The following is a 25,143-nucleotide window of genomic DNA, read 5'->3' as shown; positions in this document are numbered from 1 at the left end:
CCACAGAACTCTCCTGACCTGCCCGCTGCTCCCCTCAGCAGTGCACTTTGAGCACTGCCTGTTCTGCTCCCCACTCTGTCTCTGGTGAACCCTCTCACCACCTCTGCACCTCTGGCTTGCACCCCAGTTCTGTATGCATAAATAAATAAATCTAAACAACAACAACAACAAAAACCAGAAAGGCAAATTGTAAGGCAAAAGAAAGGAGAAAGAAACAGGTGATTGATGTCCTTTAGGCCTCCACCCCCTGGCTGCCCACAGGTCATGGACAACTCTGCATAGAACCCATTTACATCCGTTTTGATAAACAGTCTGTGTCCCCAGAGGGTCCCATAGTCATCAGTTTTGGAAAGGAAAAAGAAGACAGGCCTCACTATTAGACCGCATGCTTACTCAGATCTGGGCACATTGCAGAGATTAGCTCACGTTACCCCCTCAACAGCCCCACCAAGTAGGTATCTGGTATCATGGGTCCCATTTTCCAGGGAAGCATTTTTCAAAGAGATAAAGTCACTTTCTCATGATCTCAGGCTGGTAGAACCAACTTGGGGTCAAAACCTGGCCAGTCTAATTCTTAACATGATACAGCCATCTTCCTTCCTGAGAAATCTATTTCTGGTCCACATGATTTCTGAATAAGAGTAGCCATCCCAAGCATGCAGCTCCACACCAGGAGAGCGATGCCCTACCCAGATGAGAAATGGAGGCCTTCCCAGTTGGGCCAGACCACTTCTGGCGATCTGCAGTCTGTGTCCAAGTCCTCTCCCACACCATTTAGGGGGGGGTGTTGAACACCCCAAACCTTCCGTGGCCAGGCAGACAATGGAGAGAACTAGAGGGGTAGGGAGAACACCCCTGCCCATACACACACACAACAGAAGGGCCTCTCTCAGCTCCAGCCTTCTGTTGCAGTGGTCACATTGGGAATCTCTCAGAAGATCACTGGAGACCTAGCATCACCAAATGATCTGATTTTTCAAGAGAAGACTAAAATCCAGATTTTAAGTGCAGCTTATTGATTTTTTAAAACATTAGCTCAATTAAAAAGAAAAAAAGGAGAATCTCTGTGGGGAAAATGTCTGCAGCATTTTTTGGCCCAGAAGGATATGAGTTTGCAGCTTCTGATTCACGGGAGTCACTTTTACCCTGTTCAGTTTTCCTAGGCAATCCCAGGAGAGGCCTTTTGGTTGAACGTATTAATTTATTTTGAATTATTATATGCACATCATGCTATCATTGTTCTCATGTTAAATAACATCCAGGGTATTGACATTATTGACTTATAAGGGGGATCCTGGTCTAGAATCCCCAAAAGTTGAGAAGGGTTGGAGTTCTCTCCCTGCCCGTCAGTAGTTTCTAAGCCTGAAACTCTAATCAGTAAAATTGGTCAGTTGTACCCACCTCACAGAATGACTGAGGGGGTTTTAAAAGACAAACTGTGTGATAAAAGTAGTCAATAAAATTTTGTTCCATTCCTTCTAGGAGATAGATGTGAACTCGTGTATATTGTATAATAGATAAATTAGCAGAAATAATTGTATTCTACTGATTTCCTCACATTATAAAAGGAGGTTTCCTCATGGTTTCTCTGAAGCATAAAAAACCATAATGTGGGCCCTCCCTGGTGGCGCAGCGGGTTAAAGCACTGCACTGAGAAGCTAAAGCCACTTGCGCATGAGTTCGATTCCCGCCTGCCCCGGAGGTGACCACATGGTGTGGCAGACCTCTCCTGACCCGCCCGCTGCTCCCCTCAGCAGTGTACTTCGTCGATCTGCCTGTTCTGCTCCCCAATCTGTCTCTGGTGAAGCTTCTCACCGCCCTGAGCCTCTGGCCTGTACCCCAGTTCTGTATGCATAAATAAATAAATCTTTAAAAAAAGAAAAAACCATAATGTTTTGCCAAACTTTACACATAATTGTTTCTCAGATACAATGAATAAGTATGTGTTCTGCTTTTTCTATAGCAAAGGCATCCTCAACTCTTCTAGGAGGTTGTCATAGTTGGGCAGAGATGGAAGAACTGCCCTACACATGAGGAACAAAGAATAATCTGTAGCTGTGTAGAAGCCTCGTGGTTAATGCCACAGTAGCGAGAGACTCAAGGGCAAGAGAATTTCTGGACATGGGAGACAGCTCCTCTCTCTAGCCCCTCCCTGGTTAGCATTAGAAGGAGCCTGCCTTGTGCTCCTGGGCAACCACAGGGAACAGAGCAGAGTTGATGGCCCGGAGTTCACCTGACCGTGTCCAGAGAGGAGCTGAGGTGGCCACAACAGTCAGAGCAGGGAGCTTGTTGGAAGTCTCAGAAACAAAGCACATGACGGGGTTCTGTCCTAGGTTCTGTCCTGACAGTGACACCATAGGAAACACCTGCAGACAGCAGGAAACTAAAGGAATTAAAAATATCTGCCGGAGCCCTAACAAATAAATAACAGAGGAAAGTAAAATGGGCTCTTTTCTGCACAGGGAAAACAAACAATGCTATATCTGATTTAAGCCATTTCCTCTCTGCCAAGCATATCCCTCTATGGCCCTGGTCCCCAGCAGCATGGGTCTGAACCACACGCTTCAGCAGCCAAGACATCCAGAGGCTTGAGATGGCTGTCTGTGAGGGTGCTGAGCAGGTTCCAAGCTTGAAATCTGAAATTTCTTTCGCAGGAGGGAAGTTTGAGGAAGCTGAACTCATTTCCTTGGGTTAAGATGTGGGCTCCATCCAGCTTTGGAAACAAGGGGCCTCTCTTGTTCCTCCTCTGAAGTTTTCCCTATCCCAGGAAGTCTGTCCCCGAGCGCACTGGCGATCAGGGAGGACAGGCTCCTTTGGAAAGGATGTGATTGCTGGCTGGGTCTGCAGGACCTGGATGAGCTCAGGAGCAGATTTGGGGTGAAGAATTAGGAAATACCAGATTCTGCTCTCTCCCCTGCCTTCTTACCCAATAGGTCACTACCTTGGTCCTGTGTCCTATCTATATATTTCCAGCCTGTTCTCTTCATCCTCCCTGTGATCACTGCATTAAAGGCCACTCATGTCCCCTTCATTGTAGGGAGAGGTCACAGTCACTAAATTGGTTTCTCTGCCTTTGCTCTTCTCTCTCTTGACCATTCTCCCCTCTGCTCCCAGGCAACCTAACATCTGTCCGATCAGGTCTTTGCTTACCTTGTGCACTAGACTGTCTCTATTATATAATCAAACCACCTAAGTATAGAACATCCGACCCCAATCCATTTCTCCTTCCTAACATATTACACTTTCTCAGTAATAACAACCAAGACTTAGGGGACATGTGCCGGGGCTATACAGTTCTTAACAAAGGCGATCTCATTTAATCAATCACCAGTCAGCCAAGCACTATGGTCATCACGTGGTAAGTGGTGGAACCTGAGCTTAGAGACATGAAATGACTTGCCTGAGCCATGACAACGCTGGGACTGCAGCCTGGGCAGTTGACATCTCGCTCTTCCTGCTGTGAACTCCTGCAGCTCTTCCAATACACTATGCATCTTCATGCTGCGCTGACTTTTGACATTGGCCCCTGGGCATCCTTCCTCAGGGAAAGCTCCTCTGAGTCACCCAAGACCCAACTTCTTGCCACCTCCCTCCAAGAAGGCTTCATAGACCTGTCTCCTGGGTTATGGTGTCACTAGCCAGCCCTTCTCTCGCTACACTGAGTTGTCTGTCCCGCTCACCTGAGAGTGAGTCCCTTGAAGGAAGGTGCCAGCTTTCCCCATTCCTAGCAGAATGGTCAACATGTAATAAGGGTACAAAAGTGGTTACTGGTTAAAAGGCACCAGTCAGGGGAAGGAAGAGCACAAGGGACTAGGGTGATGATGTGCTGGTGAATGTGCGGTGGGGTTTTTATGAGGACTATACCTGAGAGGAGAAAGCATGCATGGTACAAAAAGGAAGAATGATGTAAAATATATATTATGCATATATATTTATGATTAAAAAAAGAAAAAGATACCAATCATTGGGTAAAGACTGAAGTTCTGGCTTCTGGATCAAGTCTCTGGGTTTCCATCTGTTAGATGACATCAGGATGATGCTCTACTCCTCGCTCTTATTACCATCGGCTCCTGTTGTTGTAATTTTAGGAAGTCTTCCTCTGTGACTCTAGCATGTGGCTTCAACACAGGTTCTCAACCCATTGTTCTGAGCTAAAGAAAATTTTGTGAAACAAACACTTCCAGAGTAGAAACTTGCTGAGGAAAGTCATGCAACATGTTCACATGTGTGAAATTAGCTGTGCACAATGAACAGAAAACAACTAAAGGAGACAGACTTCCAGAGCAATGGAAGGAAAAGTTATCATTTAAGAAGACACAGGACATTGGTAATCAATGCAAATTAACCTTCAGGTCACATTGTACAGCTATTATATTGACAAAACTATGTTATAATGATAACAAGTCAGCTGCCAAGATGATGGGGAAACTGTACCCTTAAAAGCTGCTGTTAGTACAACATATTGATTATCTGCTCTCTTTTGAGATAATAATCTGAGACTATGTAAAAAGAACTCAAAAGTGCCTTGTTCTAATTTTAGAATACATACTAAGGAAATAAAGAAAAATGTGGTTTATACAAAATTATCTTTAGCAGTACTATCACATGAGGTGGGAAAAAAAACTAGAAACCATCTGCTTATTATGCCTCTGCTGCAGATAATAAAAGCAGTTGAAGGTTTCCCTGGTGGGGCGGGGGTTAAAGTCTCAAAGCTACCAAGCTACCATCAGTCACTGCGGGAAGTGTTCAATCCCCAGCCAGAGAGCTGACCCACATGGTGCAGCAGACCTCTCCTGTCTCACCCACTGCTCCCCTCAGCAGTGTATTTCAGTCAGTCTGCCTGTTCTGCTCCCCACTCTGTCTCTGGTGACTCCTCTCACCACCCCACACTGCTGGCCTCCACCTCAATTCTTGTGTGCATAAATAAATAAAATAAATCTGAAAAAAATACGGTTAAATCTTGAACAACATGGGGTGAGGGGCAATGAAATCTCTTACCACTGAGAATCTGAGTAAAACTTTTTCATTCCCCCAAAAGCTAACTATGAACTGCTTATTGTTGACTGGAAGTCTTAATGATTAATACAAACGTATTTTGTATTCTGTTTGTATAGCCTACTATATACAATAAAGTATTTACAATAAAGTAAATACTATTTACAATAAAGTAAGCTGGAGGAAAGCCACTGTTGTTAAGAAAATTATAAAAATAAGAAATACATTTGATCGAAGCCATTAATTTATGTCATCTGCATAGCGTGAGCCCAACTGTCCTCAACGTTTACAACATGTGAAGATGTGTTTGGAGTGAAAAGAAAAAAGCAGCTGAGCAGTCCAGTATCTTGTGCACAGTGAGAAGAGTCATCGAGAAACAAATACACATTGACCAAGAACGGAAGGGAACCTTGAAGGATGGGCAATCGTGTAATTCTCTTCAGCTTTGAAGTTGTTCAGTTTTCCTATTTAAAGAGGCCCTTCCTGGTGTCACAGTAGGTTAAAACTCAACACTGCAAGCTAGCAGCAGCCACTTCAGTGAGAGTTTGATCCCCAGCCCCAGAGGTGACCCACATGGCTCAGCAGACCTCTCCAACTCACCTGTTGCTCCCCTTAGCAGTGTACTTCGTGAATCTGTCTGTTTTGCTCCCCACTCTGTCTCTGGTGGGGAGACACCTCTGGCCTATACCCCAGTTCTGTATGCACAAATAAATAAAACTTAAAAAAAAAAAGAAATCATATTTAGAAAATCAAACCTGAACAGCAACTGGTCATATCCCAGCAGAGAGCAGGAGGCTGGTTCCAGTTGCTCCTAGTTTCACCTCTTGGCTGGAAATACACTTGGGTATCTGGCCATGGAGAGGTTTCAGCTTTAAAGGGGCTAGTTCCTTTTCAATAGAAATCCGCTCCCATAAATAGTGGGAGGGGACCCCAGGCTCCAGGAGGGATGGAGAGGTGGGAATCTCCTCCCTGGGCTTGGCCACAGGGCTCCTCCCTCCTGTGGGAAAAGGCCCTGGTGACCACCTGGGTAAGAGGAAATATCTGGGGCTCACCCCCCAGATAAGGGTGGAGGTGAAGGAGAGCACAGCTCCTCTCAGGAAAACGGGGAGAACCTGGTATTGACTAATCCTCCTTTGGCACCCTGGGAAGGCGGCAGCTAGAGCCTGGGTCGGTTCATGCTGACCATCACCCTTCCAGGTCTCAACTTTAAATTGGCCAGGCGGACATGCAACCCCTGCCCCCCAAAATGGAGTCATGATTGGGGAGTAAGAGTCCCAGAGTAACCAAACTCCCAGTAAGATGATGGGGGAAGAGGCAGGGAAGTTCCAGGCAGAAGCAAAGGGAACATGACACGGAGAGCTAGAAGTAGGTTGGAGTGGCTAGAAAGAGTAGGACACGCTCAGTAGGGGCAGGAGAGGTGGCTCTGACTTATTGATCCAGAGGAGACTGGGGAGGGGGGTAATGGGCAGCAACACTGGTGGTGCAGGGCACCGTGTCCTAGTGCCTGTCCAGGGTGTGGCCCAGGGACCGGCATCCACAGTAGCAAGCTTAGAGGGAATGGGGCCCCTGCCGCACATGGGGTGTTTAGAGCCCCTGGAGATCCATTTCTGGCTGGGGTAGTCACCTTTGCTGAGCCCAATTCCCACAGCTGGAGCTGGAGCTAGAAGGGCGGTTCTCAGTCTGGGGATTAGCTACATATTAGATTGTGTCACCCAAATTCATATGTTGAAGTCTTAGCACCCAGTATACAAGAAGCAATTGGTTTTGGTCGTAGGGTCTTTAAGGAGGTAATTACAAAAACAAGGACCTAAGAAGGCCCTAATCCAGTGGCCCTGGGGTTCTCATAGGACGAGAATGGGACACAGGCATACTTAGGGAAGACTAGGTGACGACACAGGAGATAAGGCAAGGAGAGAGGTCTCAGAAGATGCCAACCCTGCCACACCTTGACCTTGACCTTCCAGCCTCCAGACCAGGAAGTTTCTATTTCTGTGGCCAAATGTATGGTCCTTTGTTATGGCCATCCTGGCACAGAGGCACCGGTGCAGAGCAGGCCCGTGATGCAGCCTCACCCCTCACCCTGCCAGCACCTTGGGGGCGAACTGCTTTTCATCATGAATACAAGAAGCCTCACCCCTCACCCTGCCATCCTCATGCTCATGGAATGGTGTCAGGGCACAAGAGTCTTTCACCCTTCTTCCCTACCCATCGAAACTTCCCAGCATCACACAAGCAGACCCACTGGCCATGCTGGAATTCTCTGTCTCCTCCCTGCTCTGTTCTTAGTTGGTGCTTTTGTTTCCAAAACTCAAAATGTGTCACTGGACAGAGGGGAAGGCCCTACAGGGCCTTAGACTATGGCTGGACCCAGCTCATGACTGGAGGGTCAGGCGGTGGTCCCGGCATGGATGACAGGTCTTTCCTCATGCACCGAGGCCTCCTGGTGGGTTGCTGGGGTATCAGAGCAGAGTCCGACCCCAACACCAGAGAGGCAGGAAGTCCAGCCCTCCCCCACCCCACCCCTCGCTGCTTTCTCTTTGTGGCTTCAAACACGGCCTTTGTCTCTGAGTGAGTGGTCTGGACCTGGCTTCTCATCTGTAACAGCTGTTCTGAGCTTCAAAGGCAAGCTACACTGGAGGAGGAAGCAGAGGTCCCGGAGGGGCACACCCACAGCCCCCTTCCTACCCCACCACCCCACTCACGCCCAGGCTTCAGAACGCATGTTCTCGCAGGAGTGAGCTATTTCCAGATATTTCCTTGTATTTCCCCAAAACAGAGATGACAACACTTGGCATCTGTGGAGCCCTTTACATCCTTCCCAAGTCCTTGAATATAAACATGTTATGTCACTGAATCCCCCGATTAGTCTATGGCTATACCACCCTGAACACACACCCCGTCTGTCTGAATTGCCCTAATAAGCCAGGCGGTGCTGGTATTCCCTTTCCAGCAAGGACTCTAGACCTTGTGCCAGTGATTCAAGACCCCACAGCCATGGGAGGGGGTACAGAGTCCTGAACTCCTGCCCCATAGTTCTGTCTCCTCCTGGCCATACAGTCACAGCCCTTGGCATCAGCCCACATGCCAACACCACAACAGCCCCTTCACAGCACCTTGGGGGTGAACTGCTTTTCATCATGAATACAAAAAGCCTCATCCCAAGCCTGTCTGCACTGTAAATATTGAGGCCACAGGGGGCATCCGCTGGGAGCACAGACCCTGTACCATGCTGCCCCTTCCCAGAATTCTCTGCTGGCCTTTAGACCAGTGAGGCAAAAAAGGCCTTGGGCACGTGGGGAAGAATCCCCCGCTCCAACTCCTTGCTCCTCCTTTGTCTCCAGACCCTCCTGACACCCAGCTTGCCTGGTCTTTAGTCCAGATGATTCCACAGCCTTTTTATGATCTCCATGCCAGGTCTCCAGTCCGTTTTCTGAACCTCAGCCACAGCAAACTTTCTAAACTGTAGATCTGATCATACAATTCCCTGCCCCCATTGTTCTGAGAATAAATGAGTGGTGGCAGAGAGCTTTAATGATCCTCCTAATCTTATATCTTAAGCAAAGTAAGGTAAAAAGTGAGCTTGTGCTATAAAAGTAGCTTCCAGGCTAGCCCTTCAGCTTCTCCCCTTGCAAATGGATTGTGACCCTAAGTACCTTGGTGAAGAAACAAGACAGTGTTGGATCCTCCCTGGTGGCACAACAGGTTAAAGCGTAGCACTATGAAGCTAGCCACAGGCTAGCTTCAGCACGAGTTCAATCCCTGGCCAGGGAGCTGACCCACATGGCGCAGCAGACCTCTCCTGTTTCACCCGCTACTCCCCTCAGCAGTGCACTTCGTCAGTCTGCCAGATCTGCTCCCCACTCTGTCTCTGGTGAATCCTCTTACCACGCCTGCACCTCTGGCCTGTACCCCAGTTCTGTAGCATAAATGGATGAGATCTTAAAAAAAAAGAAAGAAAAGAAAGAAACCCTGGTGTCTCCTAACTGTAGTTCTAAGTGGGGGCCTTCATGGTTTTCTGAAGTCCAGTCAATTTTCAATCACCTCTCTGCCCCTTCCACCAACTGGAACATCCTCTCTGTCTTCTTCACCTCTCCATCTCTACTTCATCCCTGTGGATTAAGCTCAGGCACCCCCTCCTTTAGGAAGCCTTTCCTCTTCTTCCATCCATCCCCGATTTGGCTAAGACACCCCTGGCCTAGGGCAGATCTTCTATACATCTTGACCAAATTCTTGGGAGTCACAGTTTCCCTCTGACTCACTCATTAGCCTTCGAGCAGCACCCAAACTTTATTCCCTTTTGTGTCCAGAATTGTGTGTACCAAAGCTGAAGCAATACAATATAGGTAGTCATTATACACTCAAGCAGGAGAGTGAGTAAGTGATTACTTCTTCCTGGACCAGATCACTCCCCATGACTTGAACGGATTTCCCAGGACAAGTCCTCATGAAGGTCAGACCTCCCTAAGGTCAGTCTGAGCACTCAGGGCGGTCTTGCCCCCACCTTTAGCTAGGACAGGGTGCAGGATGGGGGAGGAATGATGGCCTGGGGCCCGCAGGCTTACTCTGCCCTGCTCCTCTCTGAGTAATTCCCCCACAGCTGCAGCTGCTCCAGCAGGAAGTTCCAGATTGCTTCATTTCCCATGGTGTCTACGCCCCTTTCCTGCCCCGCCTTCCCCTCCCCCCTCCCTGGTGGAGGGTAGGCTCTGTGCTCAACCAGGCTCCACAGGGCCCCTCACCTCACATTCCCTTCCCGGCACATCTGGCTGAGCCTGCAATTTGTGTGCACCAGGTACAGTGAGTCTTTGAGGAAGGAAGTCCAGGCCCAATTTGGCAACATTAACAGAGAAATATAAAAATATTCATATCCTTTGACCTAATAATTCCACTCCTGGGAATTGCTCCCAAAGAAATAATTCAAAAGAAGAGAAAAAAATAATAATAATGTGGACTGTTAGGGCTATGTTATTTTCAGTAAGGAGAAAGTGGAAGCAAATGCCATGTCTCAAAATAGAAAAATGATGAAATAAATTATGGTATATTTGTCTAATAGAATACCACGCAGACATTTAAAGTGAAAATGTAACTGGAACAAAGATATTGCCTTGGAAAGAACATTAAATGAAAAGATGGAGATCAGAGTTGCAAATATACCCACTACAAATCTACAGGACTTAAAAATAATAAGGACACAAACTTGGAAGGAGTGATAGTAAGCAAGCTGTCTTCTCTTCCTTTTTTAACGGATAAAGGGAATAAAATTGGGGCTCTGAAGGAAGCAAGAAAAACAGTTATACTAGGATGATGAATTTCTAAAATTTTACCTTAAAATGTGTTACATTAGTTTAATATTATATCAATATATTACAACTAAAGGAAATACCGTGAGGCCTCACTACCCGTGCAGGGCTTAAAGCACAGCACCATGAAGCTATCGGCAGCCACTGTAGTGCCAGTTCCATCCCCAACCCTGCAGGTGACCCACATGGCACAGCAGACTTCTCCTGACCCACCCGCTGCTCCCCTCAGCAGTGTGCTTTAGTGGATCCTCCTGTTCTGCTCCCCACCAGGGGGAATCCTCTCACCCTCCGCACCTCTGGTCTACACACCCCAGTTCTTGTAAGCATAAATAAATAAATCTTTTTTAAAAGGAAACTACCCTGAAGGGACCCCATAGGATTAGTGCCTCGTCTTGCCTCATCCTCGAGCTCCAGTGACCTCCCTGCCTGTCCCCACACATCCACTTTGGTGACATAAGGTACCCACCTCCCCAAAGGCATCTTTCATCACACACTCCTCCTCGTCCTAACAGCTTTGTGTCACCATTCTTTTTCTGCCCCTTCTTTATTGTCACCTGTTAAAAAAAACCTCTCCAGCGCCCACTGTGAAATCACCATCTCCTGTAACGTCCGCTCCAGATTCCCCAAGAAAGTCCCCAACGCCTATGTCCTGGTCGCTCAAGGAACACTTGAGCAGGAGATGCGAAGTTTCACTTCCACCACTTCTAGACCTTCAGCCTATGAGACCCTGTGTATATCTGACTCCCTCTAAAAACCCACACAGCAGCCCTTCATGCAGTAGCCCCAATAAATATTTGCAGGACAACTGCACAGTGAAGTATATTCCCAAGCCAGGTTTGTCCTACATCATGCTGACATTTCCCGGAGGCTGGGCAGAGGCCAGTGCATGCATCCCTGTTTAATTTCATGATGTTGGTTTTGGCCCAGCACCCCATCTTATATAAATCATTTTGAACTTGAACATGTCATGGATCATATTAACTATCCCAATTGTGGGTCATCTGGCTTCTTTCTATTTTTCATCTAAGTCATTGACAAAAATATTTAACAAGCCAGGGTCAAGAACAGAGTCCGGCAGCCTGTCCTGGAGACTTCCTGAGCACAGACACGCTGTGGGCAAGGTAGTGCCACCGCTCTGAATTCATCTTGCCCAAACATCCTTTGTAACACAAGTAATGAGATTGTGAGAGAAGTCAGAGCACCTTACTGGCATATGCGAGCACTCAAGACTCAGGCCCAGGATAGCTCTCAGCTGAGAAGGGCCCTTGTGTGAATAGCTGGCTTCTCTTTCTCCATCCCCAGCCATTGGGCAGTCTCAGAATCCCACCCTGCTCATCTCCTGACTGGGGCCTCCCACGCAGGTGTAAAAGTCATAGCAGGCCAGGGGAGAGGTGATCCAGGTACTCAGGGGGTTGGACTACTCCTTCCCATTTCTTATCTCCTCCTTTCACTCCCAGGGTGAATCTGCAGAATATACTAGGGGTACATAGGTGCTCCTCTGTGCCCTGGCTTTCTGTGAAATGCATTTGTTGAGCCGATGAGGTTGAGACTTGCTTCTTGCAGGCCTTGAATATCCTATGAGCCTGCAGCTTTCTTCTGTTCTAAGACCCCCCCACATTTCCCTGTTCCTGTCTGGCTGTTTATAGATGCTGCTTGCAGTTCACTGCCCCAAAGATGGCCATCCACAGGCTTCAGATAGCTTTCCCAGCAAAGGCCTGCAGTTGACTGCACCAGCGCTTCCCCACACACTCTCGATCTGGACAACATCCAGCATCCTCTAATTCCTCCTGGGTCCCAGTCAAAGGAGCACCCAAAGCAAGGGAAGCTGTTTTCTTCTAAATGAAACAAAAAAGTTTACTTCTCTTCTAAATGAAACTAAAAAGTTTACTTATTTGTTCAAAAAACAACCATAACACACTTAGTATGTGCCAGGCAGTGTTCCAACACTTCCTACAAACCTTAACTCACTTAATCCACCCAACCCAATCATGCAGGTATCATTATTATTTCTGTCTACAAGACAGGGAGACCAAGGCACAGGGAGATAACAAGCTATTTATGAGCAAGATTATTTACATCCAGATGTTTGGCTTCTGGCTAATGCTAATGCTCTTAACTGTCTTCACAATGAGAAGCCCACAGGGCCTCCCTGGTGGCTCAGGGGTGAAAGTCTCAGCACTATCAAGCTATCGCCAGCCACTGCATCATGAGTTCGATCCCCGGCCAGGGAGCTGACCCATAGGTGCAGCAGACCTCTCCTGTATCTCCCCCACTGCTCCCTCAGCAGTGTATTTCAGTATATCTGCCTCTTCCGTTCCCACTCTGTCTCTGGTGAGTCCTCTCAGCGCCTGAACTTCTAACCTACACCCCAGTTCTTGTATGTATAATGAATTGCTTTTAAAACAAGAAATCAAAACTGGTAATATTTTAAAAATAATAATAATAATAAAATATAAGAAGCCTGCACACAGTCTTCATTCAAAAGGGTGTTTTGAAACCCGTGGAATCCAACTGCAGAACAGAGGTTACCAGAGGGGCATAGAGGATGAGAGTAAAGGGCAGAGGGGACTCAGGACTGTGGTGGAGGGTTACAGGTACTTGGGCAGTGGGCATGGTGTGGCATGTGTATTTGAAGAGATATCAACCTGTGTGCCTAAACACATATGTACCTCAGTAAAAAACAAAATGCACTGTAGGTTCTAGAGTCTCTGGTGGGGTGGGGGGCTTAATGATAAGGAGAAGCGCTTTGAAAAGAACTGGATGTGAAAGCTAAAGGCCTTTTTTCCTGAACCCTGTTTTACAAGTAAGTCTCTTTAGCGCCCCCTCTGGTCTGTAATGGAATAGTTGTTTTGCTCACATTCAATGCTACCTTTGCAGGCCATCTGTCCAAACGTCCATTCAGCGAAGAGAATGACAGAACTTTCTCTTACAGAAAACACACTCAGATTTGTCACGACTCCTCACACAATCAAGTAATCCATACCTCCATGACTTTATAGGGTGTTTAAACGTTCCAAGCTTCGTTCATAGATGTTCTCACTTCTCTCATTCACCTCTTACTTCCTTTACAAAATAGGAAGAAGTATGCACTTATAAGGTAGGCAAAAACAAATGCCAGTTTCACAACGGGCGGAACCAACCAGAACCCGAAAGCTAGTAACTGTTCCGGACCTGAAACTCAGGTCTCGTGATCTAGCTCTCACACAGCAGCCTCCTAGACCTGCAGAAATCAACAATCAGACAAAGGAAACCTACAGGAAGCAGAAGGACAGCCTGCCTTCAAGTCCTGTGCCTCCCTCCATTGTCTCGCTAGCTAACTTTCACCAGCTGCCCTTCCTTGGGCACAGAGGCCAGCGTTTATAAGGCTTATGGAGAAGCAGGGCAATTTTTTTAATAGTTTTTTTTTCTTCTTTTTTTTTTTTTTTAACATCATTTTGTGCCTTTTCTATCTCAGTTGCAATCCCCATGGGCTTCCCATCACCATATCACCTGTGTGCCTTCACCATAGTCCAGTGCATTTCCCTCCCCCCAGTGTTTTTGATCCCATTCCCCACTCCACCCCCATAAAATGTCTCTGTTCATTCTTCTTATTATTTTCTCGCCTGGCCCTTTATACTCTGAAGCAGAGCAATTTTAACTGCTATGTAGCTACATGTAAAAAAGGTATAGGTTTCCTGTTCACCATGGGAAAGTGAACTCTCAAATGAAAAACACCCATGGATAACTCAGTACCACTGACGTAGCAACGGCAAAAATTTTTCCGAATTCCAGGAGCCACAGGGCCACAAGCTACCTCCCTTGACCACATGGTTTACAAAAGTGGCTCTCCCAGTGCTGAGATGCGTGAGGAACATTTAGAACAGCTGCACCTAATGACTTAAGTTTATATTCCACTGATACATTTTTCCTATTGAAATAAGGTACATATTCACCCAACTCTCCCAAAACATGAAGAGCAATTAAAAGCTTTGAAAACACTCTCTGTGCTTGTCAAGCAGCTTTCGATTCAATCAGGAAGGACATCTTTGACCAGAGAGTTGTGTAAGTCTCAAGTGAATGAACACAGTGTGTGTGTTTGGGGGTGGGGGAAGGGAAGAGAGAAGTGCTTTTTTCATCAGCCTTCATATCTTTGCCAGCCAGGAAGACATTCTTACTTTTAGCCCTAGCTCTAAGATGGTCCATTCTGTGAAGTCTTCTAAGACTCTAGCAGGACTCGAACAGTTCAGGGGCTATTTTCAGCTCTCTTCATTTGGGCAATGAGAGGATGTACTTCCCCATCCCTGTGGCTGAATAGAACCTTGTGGCTAGTTCCAACACTTCCAGGCCAGAGTCATGACCGGGGATGTCCCCCAGAATGTTCTTTCCCTGACATCACAGCTAATGCTGTTGTGTTTGGTAGCTGCTCTGTCAGCATAGGGGCAGAGGGAGGACAGCAGTGACATGAGTTGAGCTCCCAACCAACCCTTGGCAGACATGTGGCTTCAGTGAAAAATAAACTGACATTGTTGTTAGCCATGAAGACCATGGAATTGTGTTTGACAGTGACAACAAACTCTGTCCTTACCTGCCAAGTGTAATATTTACTCACTGTCTTTTCAGAGTCTATCACACTGTCTTGTTATCATTCTTCTATTTCTGCCCTTTCCAACTCCAGACTACGTGGACCATGAAGGCAGGTATTGTGTCATATTAACCCTTGTTTGGTATCTACGTATGTGTTAAATTAATGAATTAATTTAAGGGGGGAATATGTGATTAAGGTATTTGATAACAGAATATGAAATGAGATAATACAAAATATAATGTTATAATCTTACTAGGCATGAATTTTTCTGAAGGTGAAAATTATCTTGGATAATCTTCAGTAGTTCTTCTAGCCTGAAGACACCCTTGTTTTCTTCTTGGAAGGAGAATAGAATGGGAGAGACAGTCATAGCATCCTGGAGAATTTCCCAACTGTATCTCAGAATAGAAAGAATTGAGGCAGCCACTCATGCCAGCATAGATGTTTGCAGGCCACCCAAGAAGCAAGAAATTAGTCACACACGTATCAGGAGGTCATGTACCCCCTGGGTATGAGGGGAGATGTTTCACAATAAAGCTAACAATCACCAAGGATTCACAATACTAATGCCCAAGTCCTCGGCCCCTATAATAGCAAGTTGCCTGCCAATCTCGCCTACACTGCTGAGAAATGATCCTTTTTCAATCTCTGGAACCTATGAAAAAGGGTCTTTGCAGATGTAGTTGACGACTTTGAGATAAGGGCCTCATCCTCACTGAACAGGGTGGGTCCTAAATCCAATGGCACATCCTCAGGAGAGACACACAGAAGAGAAGAGCAAAGATTGTTCTGGCCACCAGCCAAGGAAGTCAGCCACCACCTGAAGGAGGCATGGAATGGATTCTGGAGCCTCATCGGGAATGTGGCCCAGCTACCTGTGTCAGATAACAGTCATGCTGTGAGAGAAAAAAATTTAAGTCACCTAGCTTGTGGAAATGCATTATGGCAGTCCTAGCAAACTCAAACACCTGCCAATTCCACTGGCTTTGGAAGTGCCGTCTGGGCAGCCCTGGGCATCCTCTCCTAGCCTTGGGCCCCAGCACCTGGTCAAGTCTCCCAGTTATTTCCCCAGAGAAGCACAAGTGCTCTGAACCACCCTGTTCTCTCCCTGAGCACTTCCAGTCAGGCCTTGGCAAGGGGATGCTGGCTTGACTGGGCAACCCCCGGGGGGGCCTCCAGAGCCTCTCGGAAAGACCCTGGGAGACAATGTTGATGGAAGGCTAGCAGAGCGAGGTGTGGACTGGCCTGGTGTGGTGGCAGCTCTTAGCCCTAGCCCTGTCTCCTGGACCTGCAGGCTAAGACAACAATATGAAAAGTCATTCCTGCCTCTGCCCACGAGAATGGTGCTTAGTCAGGGTTTTGAGAGCAAGAAGGGATTTAGCCACTTATACCTGTGTTCACCCAGAAAGTGGGCCAAGTCAGAACTAAGACAGAGGAATCCTAACTCCTAGCACAATTTCCTTTCTGCAGGCAACTTATGATGCATATGTTTAAATCAGCTAAGTACCTCAGGGCCCCCTGTGTCTGGTCTGGTCTGGGTGAACAAAGGTACATCCCCTGTACTTAGAAAGTGGTATAAGTGGCTAATGTTCCTTCTTGCTCTTAAAACCCTGATCCTACAAATGCATTCTTATTTAAACTTCCTTTGGTGTCTCTAGTCTCACTCAGAGACACCACTGGAGTCTTTCAGAAGTCAGATGAGGGTACAGAGTGAATCCATGCTAGCCTTCAAAAGCCCCAAACTGTGAGCTGTCCGGCCTTCACTGTGGCTGGGCCCTGAGCTGGCCAGGTTGAGGCTTCTGCTGTCTCCCTGAGAGCCCTGTGGGAACATCCAGTGCTTCTCTAGTGCAAGAAAAAGGCCAGAGGCCAGAGGATCCCACCCCATAGGATTCAAATGGTGACTTCTCTGCTCACTGCTTTCCAGACATGGGGTGAATTATTCACTCATGTTAGAGAGGAAGAGTATATCTATATACATCAGGCACTTAACATGATCCCAGTGGCATGCTTTACGTTTCTCCTACAATTACAGCATGGCAAAGTGGCTGCTCAGAAAGACTGTTATCTTAAAATGTACCCCAAAGCCCGGGATTGCACCTTAGGGAGGGGGCTGACATATCAGGTGCTTGGAATGAGCCTCTGGAGTCTACAAGTGAGGCCTTGAGAAGGCCCAAAGCTCTCTGTAGCAAGCCGTGAGATCAACATTGGCTCTGTCCTCTGCTGTGGATGCTTGGTTCGTGTTATTTACAGGCTCAACTTTGTGTTCTGTTTCACTGCGCCCAGCCCTGGCTGATGTGGCTGCTGTTCCTGGGCCCACTTTGGCTTGTCCTTGCATGGGCTTTGGGTAAAGGCTGTAAAACCACAGCAGAAGGGGTGAGGCTGCAGGTGGAGATGTGAGTGGCAAGAGGGGATGGTGTGTGTGTGCATATGTGTGTTTGTTTCCAGAGATCTCTGTCAGAGGAGTTAAGAGGTCCTTGAGTCTGGGGTCTCTTTCAGACTGGCTTTCTCAGCAGGAGGCCTAGGTTCAGGCCCCAGGAAGCCTCCACTCAGGATTACATTGAAATCCCCTGGCAGCTGTACCCCCGGGGAGGCCCAGAAGAAGCACACTTACAAGGGGAATCCCCAACCAAGGAAGCAAGTCTTCTCTAGTTCCTACTCAAGAGCTGACTTTGAACTCCTACATACCTGAAAGCTTATCAAGATACTATCTTCTATTTTTTTGTGTCATGTCATGTCATGTGTATATATCTTATTTTCCCCAAATAGAAAAGAGCACCTTTTAAGGAAAGAACTGTAATTTATATTTCTCTGCATCCCCTCCAGCTGTGAACACCTTTACCTTGCTTTATCCTCCAGCAACAAACGGCCCACAGTTCCCCATGACACGCGTTGTCTCTGGCACCAGCTCCTTGCTCTGGCCATTGTCTCTGACTGGAATGCTCTTCCTAGTTTTTCTGAACTTGGTTAACTTCTACTCATCTCTCAAGACCCAGTTCAGAAGTCATATCTCAAAGGAAACAGCCCCTACTCCCTCCCCAGACCCCAAGCCCCAGACCAGATACAGTGCCTCTCCTCAGCCCTCTGAATTGGAACCCCCTAGACTTGGGTTCTTCAAGAATCCACAGGGTGACCACTTCATCTGTGTTCCTAGCGCCTGACTATTTCTCCAGGCACATGTGCTGACCCCAGTTGAAGAGCTATTGCCTGATGTCCTTGAATTGTTACTGATTATGGATGATCCTGCCTGAGATTGTTGCCCTGAGGCAGGAGGGTGGCCCTGAGCTGGGACAGACAGGTTCACAACAAAGGGCTAGGGATATCTGATGAGGCCAGACTTCTGTCTGGCTGGAGAGAACATGCAGCCCCTACGTCTGGAATGTCTCACTGCCTCCAGTCCAACATTACCCAGTAAGCTGGATGCTGAGGGCATCTCGGGGGTACCTGCAGGTATAGGTCTTATACCTCTCTTAGGGAGCCACTGAAGCTTTTTATTGCAGTGGCTGGAACCCTTTCTTTCAGAATAGAATCTGACCCATCCAAATCATGACTTTACAGGAGACACTTTTGGGTTCAACAGTCATTCTCCACAAGCCCCAGGAGAGGTATTCAAGCCTGAAAGGAAAAAGATGGGATGCTCACTGCTTAATAGAAAGGGGTACAAGGTGAGTGTCCTCTCTGGTCTGGCTCAGGTAGATCCACTCAGGTGATGAGCTCCCAAAGGGCCCCAGAGTAGTAAAGCTGCAGGTGGCAGAGAAGTCTTGCTACTGTCTGGGTGGTACTGCTGTGTCCTCTTTGGCATAGGGAGGTATAAATACCTACATAATCCCCTGAGGGCTGTATAGGAGTTGATAAGGCTTTTGTGATGAAACTGCTCATCTTACTTCCTAAGGCTTAGGTTGAACTATTCCCCACAGGAGAGGAAAGTTGCAAGCTGTTGACTTTCCAAAGGTCCAAGAGCACCCAACACCCTTGTCTTGGTTTTCTCCTTTATATTGTAGCAGCGGGGCACTGGAGATTGTTCAGTTCTACCCAGAACTTGAGACATTTAGATCCCAATGAGCTGAGTAGGGGTGGTCGAGCTGGCTCTGCAAACCTAAAACATTCCAATTGGAGGAAGACAGAGCAGCCTTCGGATTTTTCTGGAACCAAAACGCTTTCCCTTGCTGCCCTGATAAGATTACCGGGCCGCTGAGCCGCCAGTGTTCAGATTTCCCACGGAACCACACTGGCCTTGCAGCAAGGAGCCACACTGTGGAGCAAGCTCTGAAACCTGACTCCCTTCCAGGAATGCTCTGCTCACCGCCTCCAGTGATAGGGGCCTGGCCTAGCAGCCCCCTCCCCCAAATTCCCCTGTCAGGGCAGCCCAGCTAGGAGAAGGTGTGGAGAAGTGGAAGCCAGTGTTTCTGCAGGGGTCCCACAGGGCCCCTGGGAGCCAGACAGGAATGCGGGGGGGGGGGGGTGCTGAGGCCTGCCCAGAAGTCCACTGAGCCAAGCGCCATCTTCCAGAGGCCATGCCATCCCTTACTATGACCCCAAAGCTCCCGTCAGCCAATAGAGGACTCCATGGGAGGAAAGGCCAAAAGGCAGCGAGGTCTATAAGTGAAATTGTAGAAGATTTTGAATGAAATAAAGATAGTGATGACAAAGTAGTGTACAAAATGAACACATTCTAGACACCAGTATGTACAGATGTATACACACACACATATGCACACACATGATCACTCACACAAGACATCAGTAATACTGGTAGTCTGAGGATAAAGACAGTCCAATAATTTAAAATTAACGATTAAAACACAAAAACTTGCTTATATAAAAATGCCCAGTAAATACTAAATAAATGGATGAATGACAAATAATTTCTGACAAGGACTTAGAGAAAAAGGATTCATTAATTATCTTCAGCTAAGCCAGATACTCGTTTGTTCATTAGCAAGAAATTTTAAATTTCATGGACTGTATCCTTTTCTCCTCCCAACTAAACAGTAGCCACATGGTTGTCGGAGATAAGTTTAATTTTCATGCCTATTCAGTTAAACAAATGAAGGATTTAGTCGATGAAAATTAAACATTTTGCAAGCATTCTCAGCAGATTGGATAGTGTCTATCATTTATATTTAAATGACCAAGAATACTAATTTCACTTTGATGTCTTAGTCTGCAACTCTCTTTGCTGTATATTTCTCTCCTGGGTTCCTCTCCAGCGTGAATTCACTGCTAATTCTTCATACTTGTATCATAAAAAGTCTGTATTTGTCTGGAGTACTAGACATTTCTACTGAGAACAAACCCAACACATCCGTATCCTACTTTCAAAAAATCTGTTCTTCTTTCTGTCTTCAACATTGATTTACTCATTCAGCAAGCATTTCTGGAGTGCCTGGCAGACCCTAGACAGCTCAGATATGGTTCCCACCATCCAGGGCCTTCTGAGGAGAGCCAGGTAAGCCAACAATTACTTCCTGAGGTGGACACAAAGGAGCTGCAGATGGAGAGAGGAAGGCATTCCCTATTTCTGTTAGTTTACTTATCAGGGAAGCTTACTGAGAAACTCTATGATTATAATCTAGGAGCTGTGCTAATCTCTGAAAACTTTAAGTCCTGAACACTTAAGTAAGCCTGTGTACAAAAGGCTGTCAGAGCTGTCCTTTTCTGTGACATCTTGGAGAAGGCGTCTTCTGGACACCCTGGCACACTCAAACAGTCGTCATTTCTGATCTCTTCTACAATACATGATCTTTACTCTTCTATCTTTTCCATTCTCATTGCCTCTCAAAGTCAAAATATGGTTGAGGGGACCTTCCTGGTGGTGTATGGGTTAAAGATAGTGCTATCAAGTCTATCACCAGCCACTGGAGCAAGAGTTGCTTCCTCAGTCAAGGAGTTAACTCACATGGAGCAGCAGACCTCTCCTGTCTCGCCTGCTCTGGCCTACACCCCAGCTCTTGTATGCATAAATGAGTAGAATAAATCTTTTTTAAAAATATGCTTGAACCTCAGAGAGGCACCTTAACATGGCCCCTTGCTTACTCTATGAAGTGGCATTTCTGCCATACTACTCCCATGACACTGTGGCTGCCATCTTACTCAACACCTCTAAAAGTTTCCTACTGTTCAAGGAGTGGAATCCTGGGCCACCCACTGGCTAGATTTCAGAACTGTAGCTGATCTATGTCTGAGTTAGAAAAACCTATTGCTTGGGGGTGTGGGGTGGGGGAACCCACAGCCAGGGAAGGAGATTTTGTGTGAGTAAAAAGTAACCCTTTCCTCGGTGTAACTTGGATTCCAGCTCTCACTCATCCACTTGACCAGAATCTATTATACTCACAGTCCCTGTGGTTTTCATCTTAGTACTTTCAATTTTTTTTCTTATTGCTTCACTACCTTCCATTCCAGCCCACTGACACACCTTCTAGAACAAAATGGCATATTCTCCCTATACCGACTTTTTATGCTTTATCTTCACCATCCACCTTTCTTTCAAGGTTTATTTCAAGCATTGCCATAGAATATTAAATACTATAGAATGTGTGGTTTATAATAACACTTACACACTTAAAAATATGTCACAAGATAGAGGTCTCACTTTCCCTATTGGATTGTAAATTTTTTTTTAAAAAGCATCTTTACCTTAATTAGACATAAAGAAAGTGGAAGTAATGACTCATACTGTGGACAAATGTAACAATGACTGAGGTTGGGGGTGGGAAGATTTCTTCAAGATTTTCAGTTGGTTAGTAGGTTCTGAAGAATGAGTGTTAAGTCAACCTTGTTTATCAGGTTTGAATTCCTAATACTGGAAGTAATATAATTCATTTTCTCTCTCCAAATAGTGGTCCTTTTATGTCTCAGAAGTGGCGTTTACCTCTCAAAAGAGGGTTTTACTTTGAGAGTTTCAGGAAATCTCAAATCTCACTCCAGCATATCATGTCCATCATGAAAAGTTGACTTCCTGGCTAAGAAACGTCACTTCCCCTATTCTTCATTTCCTCTTTATTGCCTTTACCAGTACTAGCTGTTACAGTTTTTGTTTTTTCGGGTGTTTTGACAAAGAAAAAGTGGACACTCTGACCAGCAAATCTAACCCTTGAGAACAGGCCCCAAGGAGGGGACCAACTCCCTCCACCCATACCTGCCCTCCCACTCACTTCTTTGGGGAATTCCCTCGCAGTTACTATACAACTCAGCTTGTAGAGCAGAAGGACTTCTCTTTTAGGGCCCCCCAGCCACACAGGAAGCTGCTCAGGTGACAGTTTCAGGACCTCTGCCTCATAGTCTTCCTCCCTCAGCTACAGCAGACCAAAGTGCCTCTGTGGAAGATGGCCCTCTGTTGCTTCCTAGAGCAAAGCTCAAACTTGCACACAGCCCTCAAGCAGCAACCTGCCCGCCCTTAAGTGTAAGATTTCTTTTGTTCCTATCTCCAATTCATTTCTGCAAGAGATTCAGTAGATCAAAAATGCTATGAAACCTCTAACTTACTCTCCCAGAGGGCTAAACCCACTTCTAAAGCAACCTCTTTACTTTTCTTCACCCAGCAGGATGAACTGGATGTCCAGAGCCATCTCCCTCTTCTCAGAAGCTGCAGGCAGTTCTGAGGGAGTTGTGTTGCTTTGAGTTGTGTGATCTTTGAGCAGAATTGTGAGCATGGCTTGTTGAGCTTTGCTGCCAGAACCTCCTTCCTGTTCCAAGGACTCCTTCCTCCCAAACCCCCCACCCACTACCCCCCCCACACCAGCTCATCTGTATTCTCCTGTAGACGTTTTCCTGACTTGCAAATGTTCCCATGAAGAGTTGCTCTCAGACTTGGTGAACCCATAGGTCCCTACATTTTATAAAGCCCTCCCTGGTTCCTTGAAGACAACTGAGTTGGATGCTTGAATGTTCCTGCCCAGGATAAGTATGTCCGCAAGGAAGTCACAGTGTTCTGTAGACCAAGCAGTACGTCCAGCCTAGAATAGCTGAATGGGACTCTGGGCTCCTGAGTAAAGCCTGACCCAGGAAGGGGGAGCAGAACTGATTTGACTACAGACCAAGCTCAGAAGGGCTCAGCCTTCAGAAATGAATGAGAATCACAATCTGTTTTCTCCTTTTCTTAGCCTGCAGCCTGCTGGCATTGACTTAGGGTTAAATGTCGGGTCTGGAAATCCAGGGGGAAATTTATGGGAGCTACCAGATACATAGGAGAGGCCAGAGGAATACACCAGGTACTTCTCAGCAGGAGGGTGGCTCTCTGCACTCTGGAGGTTTAAACAGCACCAAGAAGCCGCTGGTATGAGTCTCGCCCTGGTGCTCCCCACCAATGTGGTCAACACCCCAATACACCCAGGCTCTGAAGAAAGGCACAACCAGAGGAATCTCACACTTTATCAGAAGTAGAGCTGCCTGAGGAAATGGCCAGTAAGGGGAGCTTTTTGGAAAGTTCTGAAGAAGAGGTGACATACAGAAAAGGGGCTTGCAAAGAAAGAGAACCAGCAGAACTAGCGGCTCTCTAAAAGGCCAATCTCCAATCAAAAAGGGAAGCCGGCAGGCTGTGAAGAAGTGTCTGTTTCTCTTTCAACATTCATCTCTTCTGATTCGGGAGTCTGCTTTCTTGAGAGGTTTTGCTCACACATTTACCCCTTTACAAAGTTGGCTCCGCTTAACTTTTATTGCCTGCAGCATTAGAGGCTCCACCAAAATACCTGGACCGCAGAAAGGCCCCTCCCCTCGCTCGCTCGCTCCCTCGCTCGCTCGCTCGCTCGCTCTCTCTGAGGTCTCTCCCGGCCGTCCCCCCTACCTGCAGCAGAGGGAATCCCAGGTGGGACTCGGGACGACCCTCGGAGTTGGCCGGAGAGCGTGGGAGCGCAGGCTTTTGCCCTTCTGCTGGGCGGTCGCAGAAGGTCCGCCGCTCCCACTTGGACCCGGGCAGCTGCCAGGGAGGGGGCGCCCAGGGCCCCGCTGGCCGCCGGCCCACACCCCAGAGGGACCCTTTACCTCCAAGTCCTCCAGGTGCAACTCCGCGGGGCCGCGCGCGCCGGGCTGGGGTCGCGATCGCGCAGTCGACTGGGCTCTGCTGCCCGGGTCTGCCCGGGTCCCTCACTGGGCGAGTGGGCGGCGGCGCCCAGCTCCCTCGGAGACTGCGGGACTGCCCGGCCCGGGGCCCAGCGCCAGAACGAGGAAGGAGGAGGAGGAGGGAGGAGGGGGAAGGGGTGGGGAGCGGGGGAGGAGGGAGGCTGGCGATCAGGGTTTAAATTTAGACACAAATCTAAACAGATACTGTCCCCTCCCAGGGCAGGACTCGAGCGAGGGAGCTGCGACTCCATTAATCTGCCCAAACATGGGGATGGGAAGACCGCCTGGCCCCTTTTTCTGAAGAAGTTTCTTCAGGACCCTGGGTTTGGCCACAGTCTCTTCCTTCTCAACCTCTCCCTCTTTCAATATTATTACTTCGTTCTTTTTCCCGCCTTCAAAATTAGAGTCGCTCTTTCATCCTTGTGAACTCCCTTCTTTCCTAGTTCCTTCTGCCCATCCGTACTTTCTTGTTTTCCTCTTGCCTTTTGAAATGGCATTCCTGCAAACCTGGTTTTCTTGAGATGCAAACTGGGAGGACACTCCCTGGCAGTTGGTGCCCCAGAAAAGGATCCTTAGGTCTCAGCGCCACAGGGACAGGATCACCTACCTCTTTTTCTCTCCACCTTCCAGTCTCCTATTTTCAGAAAAAATGCAACTATCCATATTCATCTGTGGTTCAGGAGGACAAAAATAAAGACTTAAGCTAAGTCTCTTAAGCCTCCCATGACAGTAAATCTTTTCCTACATCTAACTGATGCAGTCAAGTTTGTGGGAATTTCAGCTCCCACCAGCTGCTCACCAAAGGACCTTTTCTCTGTTCCTGTTAAATAGAGTAAAAGCAAGATCCTGCATATATTATCCCCTTGGGGCCCACATAGCAAACCTCCCCAGGGCATTCCCAGACAGCAGAGTCTGCGGGAGGCTGGAGAAGAGATGACTGCAAGGCAGGGATGCAGGAGCGGGAATCTGAAACAGCTTCTTTCTGTGCTGTGCTCTTATGCTGGCCACCAACCAGTCTAGGCGCCCTGCTGGGTCCTTCTCACCCCCTCCAAAGCAGAGAAGAGGAGAAATGCCTTCAGGGACCAGCACACAGAAGCGGGTTGACTGGCAGGGATGCCTCTGTGCCCAGCTGTATTCTCAGGTTCTCCTCCCCACTCCCAAGCCCTGACCTAACTCACCCAAGGAAAGGGGAATCACAATGAAGTGAACAGTGGGGCTGGGTGGTGGGGAGGA

At 47.4% G+C, this 25,143-nt stretch overlaps 1 protein-coding gene across 3 annotated transcripts in view; it reads right to left on the bottom strand.

Annotated features, from left to right (window-relative positions):
* RCSD1 (RCSD domain containing 1) overlaps positions 1-23,965 on the bottom strand; it is a 60,354-nt gene extending 36,389 nt beyond the window's left edge. For 2 of the 3 annotated variants that reach the window (XM_012728830.1, XM_012728833.1), the window contains exon 1: positions 23,833-23,965. The gene's annotated coding sequence lies outside the window, so the exon portion shown is untranslated. Of the gene's footprint in view, positions 1-3,958; positions 4,027-23,832 lie in introns of those variants that run through there. The other variant, XM_012728831.1, reaches the window with a different exon arrangement.
* Between the last annotated feature and the right edge of the window lie 1,178 nt (positions 23,966-25,143).

The sequence above is a fragment of the Condylura cristata genome, unplaced genomic scaffold (genome assembly GCF_000260355.1).
Source record: "Condylura cristata isolate star-nosed mole 26May11 unplaced genomic scaffold, ConCri1.0 scaffold00024, whole genome shotgun sequence".
NCBI lineage: Eukaryota > Metazoa > Chordata > Mammalia > Eulipotyphla > Talpidae > Condylura > Condylura cristata.
This window is presented reverse-complemented; position numbering and strand designations above follow the sequence as displayed.